Source organism: Acipenser ruthenus, chromosome 2, assembly GCF_902713425.1.
Source record: "Acipenser ruthenus chromosome 2, fAciRut3.2 maternal haplotype, whole genome shotgun sequence".
Classification (NCBI taxonomy): Eukaryota; Metazoa; Chordata; class Actinopteri; order Acipenseriformes; family Acipenseridae; genus Acipenser; species Acipenser ruthenus.
The window spans coordinates 111,160,158-111,172,384 of record NC_081190.1 but is presented as its reverse complement, the minus strand read 5'-3'; the positions used below and the strand labels follow the sequence as shown (position 1 = coordinate 111,172,384).

The 12,227-nt window shown below is 39.2% G+C and overlaps 1 protein-coding gene across 8 annotated transcripts in view; it reads right to left on the bottom strand.

Annotated features, from left to right (window-relative positions):
• LOC117409505 (amyloid beta precursor protein binding family B member 2-like) overlaps positions 1-12,227 on the bottom strand; it is a 126,086-nt gene that overhangs the window by 61,752 nt on the left and 52,107 nt on the right. The gene's annotated exons all lie outside the window — the stretch shown is intronic.

Below are 12,227 nucleotides of genomic sequence, written 5' to 3'. Positions count from 1 at the left end.
TTTAGGAAAAGTCAGGCAAGCACAGCTCCGTATCTTAAAACACACGCACCACAATTTAAATTTTAATTCCAAAAAAGGTCAAAATGACTGCCTTGGTCGTTCTAGTAGTAACATTGTTTCAGACTTTTAAGTTATATACGATATCAAAGATAGGATGAATGTTAAGTAGGAAACAGTTTTCTGGTTCTGGTATGCAAGTTTCTGATGTCTGTCCGGATTGGATCGGTCTAGAATCTACACTAAACCGCGCTCTCTGGGGGCAGACTCAATACTCAGGGTTGTTGTAAAGAAACCAATCAATGTGTTGTGATGATAACCTTTAAAGGGTGGCACCTGTACTGTATAAAGCAGGGTAGTGGTTAGATATTGATGAATTGCAACTTGGATGCTGTAAGGAAACACAGATTTTGTATGTTGTGTTTTGTACGGAGTAGCTGTTTAATGATTTTGGAGCAGTGTACTGTTGATCCAGTTGCATTGTTTTTGGGTACATTTTACTGGGGTCTGTGCTTGGGTACAATTAAAATTTTCTTGCCACATTAGTTTTTAACCTTATTGCACACTGCTGGTTGGGAAAGTGACATGCAAGGTGAATTTTCACAGGGCAACACTGTGTGAGAGGGCTTTAACATGCTGTTAAATCCTGTCCAAGTCAAGTTCCTCTCCAGCTGGGCAGCTAAAAATACTCAAAAACAGCAGCCCTGAAAGGTCAAAGCCAGCTAAACCCTATAGAATGAGACAAATAACCAACCATTTATACCAGCTACTTCATACTCTTAAATCATGAACAACCTTGTACGTTTTTTGCAGACCTTGGTTTCTAATACTGCTCAATAGTGCTTCTGCCCTGCAGTAGAACAGGCCTACAGTAAAACGCAAAAGGAGACTAGTGACATTTAGAAACATTGAATATTGAAAAGTCACCTCTAACATTTCTGTTATATTCCAGTCCTCTGGTATCTTACATAATACCCGTTGTATTGCTCAGTGAGACTATTCAACTAAAAAGATGCACACATAAAATGTTATTCACCCATTCTAGTGCAATAATTAAATTAAGCATAGGAAATCTGGGTTAACACAAATTACATTTAAAAGCTTTCTCTACTTGTACGTTCAATGTTCTTTACCTGCCACCCCTCCTGTGGCTATGCAAGCCAGCAATTTCTGAATAGGAGAGACATTTGGTGTAATATTTTCAAAAAAGCTCAACTATAAACAGCAGTGGCAAAGTGGGGCTTGCTGTGCCACGTTTGAGACCTTTTCCACTGTCTTCACGTGTAAAATGACCACTCACAACAGCAAGTGAAATGAAATGGTGCCTGTATATGTATTTGTTTACACAAAATAATACAAACAAAAGAAAAGCCTAAATCCTCCAGGAGTGCTCAGCTAAGCATTGCAAGTCCTTAAACTATAACTGGACTGCTAAGCCGTTTACCAGCCATTCAAACCACTTGTTTACTAGAACAAGTCACACACATACCTTTCTTACAATTCCCCACAGGTCTCTTCTCAGGCCTTAGCCTTGAAACAACACTCTTTACCCAGAGGCACCTGCTATTGTATACCTGCCTGCTTAACTAGAGGCAGGTGATTCCTCAATAAATTAGTGCAAGGTGATTCCACTTCTGGCTTAATAGCAACCCCATGGCAGTCTGGGGGATGCAGTCCCACTACGCTCCAGGATTACATCTTTCCTCCCCTGCCCCCTATATTTAAACAGAATTTACCAAGGAGTTAAGCAACCCAATATATTGAATTATCAGATGATTTTCAGTGACCTAATAGCTGTATCACAATATTACAACTGCCTGTCAATTTTAGATTAGGGCTGCTACGATTAAATCGAAAAAGCGATTTTTCAATCGATTGCATTCCCCATTATATACAATCGATATAAACACTGGGTAATCGATTAAATAATTACATTTTTGTAACGCGCATAGTTAATAACATTATTTAAGTTTATCAATGAAAATGCACCGAATGCCCTGCCCTGCTAGGTACAGTATTTCTGCTAGACAAGCAGTGGGCGAGCTCTTCTTTTCCTGCTCGTGTTAACCAGCATCTGATTTGCTGGTCCCATCCTACCAGCAAATCAGTTTTGAAAATGCTTTGTAAGTACGCCCCTCTGTGTATTCGATGTAAAAAAGAGCCTTGAATCCAGAGCAGGACGACAGGCGTTGTATTCCTGGCAAACAGCCTGTAAATAAATGGTGCACATTCTAAAACTGACTGTATATAGTTTGCGCTTCCTTGGTAAACCTGGGAACACTGCTTTTTATGTTTTTTTAGGATGTATTTTTCAAACTGGGCTGTGTGCTCCATCTGCATTTCCTGACGGATGACAATCAGTGCCGCCCACAGCTGATAAAACTACTGATGTGCATTTGAGGAGATTTTTGGAAAATCGGGTCTGAACCGGGAATCTGTCATTAAGGACCCGGGTATTTTGAGTCCGATTCCGGTTCCCAAACTATTTAAAAAAACATGTCCATATGTCAATGTGTGAGCAGAAGGAGATGGGTTGGCATCTTAAATACATATAAACAAGCACTAGTGCTACAGTTCTACGTCAGCATAAAAAACATTAGAAAGACAGCAACAATCACAGCAAAAAATAAGTCAAACTAAACTGCTCACAGCCGCAATCAGACCAGAGTTTTTTCTGGGTATGAAAGTGTCCATTAGAGTTATCAAATGCATTTTTGACAGAAATTTAAAAAGTCTTTGAAAATTAATGGTTTTATGTTTTTAATAAATCAGTTTTATTAAAAACATAATGGTACTTGACCCCCACTTGACCTCTCCGCTCCTCCAGCACTAGAAGACTGGCTCTACCTCCTCTACGCTCCCCTGCCTCCAGAGCCCGCTCCTTCTCCACCCTCGCCCCGCAGTGGTGGAATGACCTTCCTACAGATGTCAGGACTGCCCAGTCCCTGACCACTTTCCGTCACCTCCTCAAGACTCACCTCTTCAGACAGCACCTGTAGAAACTCCTCTTTTCCCCTCTGGACACTTTATCACTCTTCCTTAAATACGCTTTACTTGCTCTTATCTGCTGCCTATTTTACTGCATTTAATCCTGTACTTTAGAGTACTGTAATCTGTCACAAGTGTTATTTAATCTGTAGTATTTTGTATTTAATTATATCCTGATGTAACTATCACTGACACTTACTTGCTCCGTTATTGAATCGTATTTTGTCATGCTTTTACTTGCTAGAACCGAAGTCATTGTATTTTATCTTGCTCTTAATTGTATTTATACTTGTACTGCGATTCTTGAAATGGATTTTTGTTTACGACTGTAAGTCGCCCTGGATAAGGGCGTCTGCTAAGAAATAAAATAATAATAATAATAATAATAATAATAATAATAATAATAATAATAATAATAATAATAATAATACTTAACAGCAGTGATATTAAAATAACCACTTCTCGGGAGGGGGAGGGGGACGGATGGAGGACGGACGAAATGAAAATATATGTGGGCGGTACAATTAATCGATATTTATTCGAACGATTATATTTTGTGTTAATAGATTGCTATTTGAAGGCTTGACGGACAGCCCTATTTTATATGTTGTGAATGTTACTGCTAATAAAGCAAACTCAATGGTTTTGTTTAATAAACTACTTTATACTGGTTTATACACACAGCAGTGGCTGGATGACTGTCACTGCTCAGTTTCATTGGCCTAGATGTCTCTGGCTGATAGAAAAAACGTCATGGGATGATTTGTGTTTATTAGTGTATGACTGATCATCAGGGATTCTAGTTTTCCACAAAAAAACCAGAAATTCTCAAAAAAAAAAAAAAAAAAAAGTGTGCTATTACGCAATTAAAATAAAATGCTAAAATGGAGCCCCTGTCACATTACAAGATACGCAAAACAGTACTATTGAATAACAGTTAACACAGGAAGCTGCTGCTCTCACCTCCACCACCTGAGGGACACTACCTGCTGCTCCTGCCTCCACCAACAGAGGGAGACCACTTGTTGCTTTTGCCTCCACCGCCACAGGGGGACTGCCTGCAGCTCCCACCTCCACCGCAAGAGAGAGACTACCTGTTGCTGCCGCCATCGCCATCGCCATCGCCTCGCAAGGATCAACTCCTGCCTGAGTACTGACTTTCTGTCGATTCTCTTCCTGGGCTGACATCACCACATCCGTGACAAGCTGATATAACGACTCAAGTGAGTTTTGTATGGTATGTGTAGAATATGGGAGTTGGTTTTTATAGGGTTGCTTAGCAACCATGGTATGGGGATGGTAAAAGGGGGTGGCTGGGAGTTTTAGGTCACTTCCGTATGCTAGCAGGAGTGAGTGTTTCTATATACCTGTGTGTTAAATAAAGAGACTGAATATAAATATTAAGATTAGTCCTTTTCTTATTTTACAAACTCTACATGGTGTCAGACGCGGTTGAAAAATGGCACAAGGACTTCGGCGCATCGATCCGCTTGTGTTTGATGAAAATATTGCTGATAACTGGAAAAAGTTTGAAAAAGAATGGCGTGTATACTGCTACGCTGGTCTGTCGGAAAGGGCGGCAAAAGTTCTTTGTCCTTTGTTTTTGTTGAGGGGGAGGATAAAGAAGATCCTGAGGTACTGTTAAAAAAATTAACAGATTTGTCTTCCTGTAAAAAATGTAATTATGGACAGACACATATTCAATACTACAAATCAGAAGCCAGATGAACTGATACAATCATATGCTTCTGCAATCTGCAATAAATGTCTGCATGTTAAATGGACAGTCTGAGAAAAGTACAAAGGAACTGAGAAAAGAGGCTGCAGTTTTTTTCATTACAAGGTTCACTATGCTCAAACTGTAATGGTCAGCACCCATTTGAAAGGGGTAAGTGTCCTGCATTCAATAAATGCTGTGATAACTGTGGAAAATGGAATCATTTTGCAAAATGTTGTAGATCAAGGCCCGTCAGTAATGTTAAGCCACTAACAACACGCTATGCTACGAAATATGCCACAGTTAATTACCAGCCCAGGTTGAGAAAAGTGAAGAGAGTAAATGAGCTGGAATTAAAACAAAGTGATGAGCCCATTGAGACATTTTACTGTGAAAGTGTGGATACTACAACTGAAAAAGAGGGAAATCTTCACAACCCTTATAGTTGCACGCAATAATATTCAGATTAAAGTCAAGGTGGACAGCGGTGCAAAATGTAATGTCTTGCCAAAAATACTGTTAAAAAAAACAGAGCCACACATTTTAGTGGATGCCACGAAAAAAGTTCATCTTGTGGCATATGGAGGACAGACAATACAGACAGAAGGTACAGTAATATTGAACTGCACACGTGGAAACTTTCAATTTCATGTGGTGGACCAGGATGTTAAACCGATACTGGGTCTGCCTGACAGTATTGTATTGGGACTAATATATCTTGGGCCAGATGTATATACAATACATCAACCAGCGACAGAGGTTGAGGAATATAAAGACCTTTTTGATTGTGATATAATTGGGAAACTGCCTGTAACTTATCATATGAGTCTGGATGATTCTGTACCACCTACAGTGTGTGTGTCTAGGAGAGTACCTCTTGCCATGAAAACAAAAATAGAGGAATTACACAGAATGACAAAGTTGGGTGTCATAGCTCCCATAGAAGAAGCCACTGAATGGGTGTCTGCAATGGTAGCAGCTATGAAAAAAGATGGCACAATCAGGGTTTGTATTGATCCAGTACACCTGAACAAGGCATTACTTAGACCATATCATCCAATGAAGACAGCTGAGCAAGTAATAGCAGATATGCCCAATGCAAAGATATTTAGCATTTTGGATGCCAAATGTGGATTCTGGCAAATTCCCCTTGATGAAGAATCGTCAAAATTGACAACATTTATGTCGCCACTGGGCAGATACAAATTTCTACGTATGCCGTATGGTATCTCTACTGGCAGTGAGGTTTTCCAGAGATGTATGGAGCAGCTGTTCGCTGGACAACCTTGTGAGATCATTTTGGATGATATTCTTGTCTGGGGCCGTTCAGTTCAAGAGCACGATGAGCGTTTGCGTATGGTCCTCGATAGACCTACAACACAGAAAGTGACTTGGTACCTGGACGTGGCAGCAAACATCAATCTATAGCACTATATTTAATATATCTGCATACCCAAATTAAAGTTTAAAATCAAAGATCACAAAAATCCTCAACGCGTGAAAAAGGGAGAGGGTAGTCATAATGTTGCACCTGCTAATAATGCAAGAAAATTATTTTTAAACCATGACATCACAAATGGTACAATGCCAATCTGATGAAAGAATCCAAAGCAGAGTACAGACATCAAAAGCTGTCGAGGTGGGGTTTCCGCCACCTCCTCATCCCAAGTATCAAATATTCTGCAGTTTTATTTTGTTTTTACATAGAGCAGAGGCAGAGAACAATAACTGTAGCACTGAATACAGACTGTAACAGGCAATTTGCAAATGCCCTTACAAAGCTCCAGTCAATGCACCTCTCTGCTGCTAGCCCTGGTCCTCTCTCAAATCACTTCTACTGTGCCATTTGTCAAATCATAACACTACTTTGTTGGTTGTTTCATGTCAATTGCGATTACCTGGTACAAGGTTGAGAAACAAACTAATTTCCCTTCGGTTCAGGTTTCATAAGGGGTGACCCAATGCACCCCTAGCCTCTTGCTGTCTCATTCTACTGCATACATTTCCTGGTGACTGGATCCAGAGGTGTTGTCATTAACTTTTATTTTGATGGCGAACTATATCAAAACCACAGGAATTCATGCACCTTTGACTTCTCTGAAATAGTCTATTACAGTACCTCCCAGACCTCCCCGCTCCAGGCTGCTGAGCTGTGACGACTGTTTAGAGAGCAGCTGTGGAGGTCTCTGTGAGATCCAGAGCCACTCATAAGAAAACCTGACCCCCGAAGCAACCATGGTTACCCTCGCACACTAAAACATTCCAGCCCAGCTCTCAAGAACCAGCAGCAAGATTAATGGACTAGCCGAGTACAATGACAACCTGGAGATCTTTTACCGAGTCCCGATTGTAACATCATTTTTCATTCTGATGAAAACAAGCATCTAAAAGCAACATTTTGCCTCGAAGCACAGAGGCAGATGATTTAATCTCTGCATCTTCCTTCTCTTCAGTTATTCTTATGTCTTCTTATCTGTAATCTGATCAGGGACACAACTGAACATATTACGCATCAATTCCCTGACCGGTGTAATCCCTAAAATTACAGTAAGTTTCCTGCAGTCTCTAAATACTGCATACAAGCTGGGAAACAATATTTCAAGGCTGTAAAGCGGCCTTTCTAATGAAATTCCTTCATCACAAAGCCATACTGTCTCCCGGGTGCTGCAAGGTATCAGCTTGAATACAGATTTAACTTTATTTATTTTTACCCCCACGTTTACTTCACTCTTCAGTCGCTTGCATGCACATTAGAATAAGTGAATCCGTACCTACCCTCGTAATTCACAATTACAATGGCCAGCATGTAGTCTTTTCCGAGCATCATGGCAAAGACGTAACGTACTGGCATAAAATAAAATAAAAAATTAAAAATAGCCTGAAGGATTATATATATTTTAAACCGCAGGCAAGCTGGATAAATGAATTACCAGCCAGACTTCCTGTCTGGGTAATGCAGGATCGTTGTTCCCTGGGAGGTGCTAAGCAGTAACGGAATTGGTCATTTAGAACAGTCTTTCCTCTAAGCACACACTGTTGTCGTAGCAACCTGAAGATCATCTTTCCTGCAGTATTACTGAGCTTGAAGTCATGTGACCAAAGCCAGAGTGAGAGGAGATTCTGCAGTGTTTACAACAGGAGAAATCAGACACACTACCATCAGCTATCAACTCCAGACTGTCCAGGAGCTAGTGCGTCAAAGAAGAACAATTAAGAAATAATAAACACAGAGTTGCACACTGAATTTCACCCTCAGGATATGCAGTTCATTTGACCTATTTAACAATCTAAGAATAAACGCAAGCATCACAATTCTTTATTAAAATGGGAGTGGTCTTTCAGATATTTTTATATTTAAGCATGGAACAGTGATTTTTTTTTATATCAATATATGGAGACATGGTCATTTTAATTCAGAAAAAAAAATCTAACTGCTGGTTTATCAAAAACATATTTAGAGGATAATAATCCTAACAACAGAAAAGATGTTCAGTAAAATGGATACGTAATCATGATCTTTATAAGCAAAAGGCACTATAATGTTGCTGTGGAATTAGTCATTTCTACTAGATACTATCTATAATGAAACTTTGATTTAGGTCGGCATTATTAATATGGCCAGAGGTTAAAACAACGTGGCAATAAAAGGGTGATTTTTTACTGGCCACACTGATAATAGAAGATAATAAATACAGCTGTAAAACAGTAAGATAACAGGGGCTCCCGAGTGGTGCATCCGGTAAAGGCACGGTGTGTATATATATGTATATATATATACACACACACACACACACACACACACACACACAGAGTTGTGTAGTATTATAATAGAATAATGTTCAATAAAACAAAAAGTCAAATATCTAAAATGTCTAAAATGCAAGAAATAAAATTAAATTTTTACCAAAACCGTAGATTCAACATTCCTATATTAAAACAGCAGTTCTGGCTCCCCAGAGGAGGCAAGTCTCCGTTATAAACTCTATCTGCTATTAACCACAGTACTAGCAGATCTAACCATAGAAGAAATCCATTATAACAGTAGGAACATTTTAAAAAACACATGGGACGGTAAACTGATAAACTGTGTCACTGCTCGACAGTGTGGGAAATCCTAGGACAGCATGTTGTTGACATGCGTGGATGACGGGTTGTAGTTTTCCTCTGCATTTCTGCTGATTGGAAACAACTTTCAGCGTGTACCAGATAAACTACTATTCCCAGAAGACACTGTGCTCTCGTATGCTCATTGCATTGTGACACCGGTAGCATCAGTAAAGTGATATATATCTAGTTATTGTTTTTTTTTCTCTGTTAGTGTTTGTTGGAAGTCGTATTTATATTATTTTAGCCCTTCCCCAGCTGTATTTGTTCACTCTTATTTCACCTGTAAGGTAAATAATTTAGTTGGTCATTTATTTAAGTTGAGCAAATCACATCGACAGGATGTGCTTGAATTTTGTCTGCCTCTCTCCAGCCTTAACAAAGTTTGTTTAGAAAATAATGTATGCAAAGTATGTTGGCGACATGTCTTGAAATCTAAATGCTATAGCTTGATGTTGTATACAGTGCCTTTTTAAACATACGCTGGCTGTGTGTAACAGCTGAGTATATTAGAATAAACTTTACACTAGTCTCTTATGCCTTTCATACCTCAAGGTGTTAGTTCAAATCTGGGTTGAGTCTGCAATGAAATTAGTTTTGAAGCCACAACAACAAAGAGGTCGCAGGACTCCAAATTCAGTACATTTGGACAGGGAACAAAAATGTTAAAGCAATTCTGAAAACAATAAAACATAACTAGGCTTTGCTACCAGGTTTTTCTCATCACCAAAGTGTAGTTCATAAAGTTCATTTTCTGCTCCCAAAAATATGACAAAGTGAACTGATTTTACAAGGTTCGACTTCCAGAAAGTGAAAAGCTGGCATCGTTTGATAGGCTCTTCTGACTGCTGATCGGCTCTCAAAATGTCTTTAATCACACTGTATAATACATGACAGGTTTCTGCGGCAGCATCCTTTGGGGGAAGCTGACATTTCTAAAATATAGCACTATAGTCTCTTATCGTGCAGACTAGCTCTAGTAATTATGATATAATATTAATCTTTGAGCTAAGGCTCAACTCCCCCAATACACTGCTTGGGAGCACCTGACAGCCCACTGCTGCATTCCAAAGACTACTTGAGGGTTTTGTTTCCTGTGCGTCAGTAAACTATAGAAGCACATGCTTCACCTCCAAATATAAATAGGAATTTATCAGCAGATGGTAAAAGCTACTCTATAATGGTGATGGAGAAACACAACTACAGCTTCCATGTCTCATTTTACTGCTTTTCTGTACAGTGTAGTTATTGCTCCCCCAAATAAACATTTTTGTTGAATTCTGAATGAAGGTAAACTTTATGCAACTTTAAATTGCAATTTGATTAAATGTTTAAACATGAAAATTTTGAAACATGAGCAATTTGATTAAATGTTTAAACATTGATTAAATGTGTAAACCTTTTCATCTCAAGTACCGGTGTTTCCAACAGGGAACACCAGGTGTACCAGTAACTATGTGCAATCTTAAACGGCTGTTGTAAAGCCGAGACCTACCCCAATACAACCAGGTTTGTTGTGTCTGTATTCACCTGTTTGTTTGTCTCATTCTGCTGAATGGTTAATCTATACAGCTGATGCCTACAATGAACTCAGCATGTTTAGATATTAAATATTTTGCACGTGTTGTGTATGGAATTGGTGACCGCAGTCCATTTATTAAGTGCGTGTCAGGCGCGTCAGGTCCAATTTATTTTCACACGCGCAGTTAATTTTAGACACGCTTTTTAAAAGTATTTTTTTCCACAGTCAAACGGGTTTAAAAGGCCCTGCATATCAACAAAACACTCACTAGGCATCTCCAGTCCCGCCCCACCCTTTCGTTCGCTATCGCTTTCACATATGCTAAGAAATAAATAATAATATGATCACTCGTTTTATCACCAAACGCCTCAATAATGCGATCCAAGTCATTATTTTATTACTATAACATTTGAAAAAAGCTCTGCAAAACGTCTGTGATATTCTCTGAGCACTGATGCACTAGCAGCCAGCTTGTTTCCTTATGGCCGCCGTTATCTGATGCCAGGGGCAAGTATGACTATTCATGAGATACGCCCTTTTTTTTCCGGCTTGTCTTGGCTCCTGTCGCTCCCACTCAGCCATTGAATGGTTTTCTCGGCTTTTTCTGGAGAAAAAACAACCAGAAACCCGTTTTTTGCGTCTTTTTGATGATGTCGGACAGGGTCCGACATTGGACCAGATAGGAATAATTGCAATTATTAATTGCAATAATTGCACCAGGTCCGACATAGGACCGCAAAGGGTTAAGGTTTATTACACACATGCCATTAACACAATGCCCTGGAAACTCAAAATAAAGAAAATAATTAATGAAGGGCTTACCATACCAAGCTGAAAACAATTATGGTTTGTGAACTCCAATAAACCAACGTTATATTTCTGCCTAATAAAGTTTTGCGTCAACACAAACTCTGTGTGTGTGTGTGGGCGCATACAATATAATTTGTATGAACTGATTCCAACTGGCAGGACATTGATGTATTTACAGACAGGGTTCTGGTCTACAGCAGCCTTTAGAAACTGTACATTTACGCTGAAGAATAATGGCCATCAATAATCATCCCACGTAGAGTGCAGTCGCCTTGCCACACACTGTGCCTACACATGCGCACATCTAGCCCAGGTATCTTTGCTAGCATGTGTTGTAGTAGGGGGATACTAACCTAGCCTCTCAAATTTCACAGAAGGAATCAAAGAATACAGCTGTGCACCAAACATAAAAGACAGAGCACAATTAGCAATGCTTTAACTCAGGAGGTATTTTTTTCAAACTTTATGGAATAAAATCGAATTTGATAATCATAACTTGTACTAGACTGTTGGTTAGAAACATATGAATATCACACTTTATTTTGTTAAAAAACAGACTTTGAAAAAACACGATTTCAAAAAAAAAAGCCACACACACACACACACACACACACACACACACACAGAGAAGTGTATATATTAATATCTGAAAGCATGTTCCCTAAATCAGGGTCACAGGACACTCGTAGCCAGATTGACTAAAAGGCCGTGCTCAGGGACACATTTAGTATGCAGCATATTATACATATAACCCTGCCAGGTACCTCCTGTGGTCACAGAGATATGAGGCTTAGACAACAGCTTTTGAAAATTACTAGACAATAAACACGATTGAAGTTGAATAAGAGAAATCAGAAAATATAACTGTTGTGTCGAATACAAAGCCACAATATCAAAGCGTTCTTTCTTCGTCATCCAGAAACCAAAAACTCACGACCACAATGTGGCAGCCATCTTAGGTTATAGGTCAAAGTGAACGGTACCATTAGCATCTGACAGAAACCTAAACTGAACCCTATGAATCAAAGTGAAACCTAACTGATAAAATACATTTAAAGATTTACAGCCACAAAAGGTAATTACAGTACA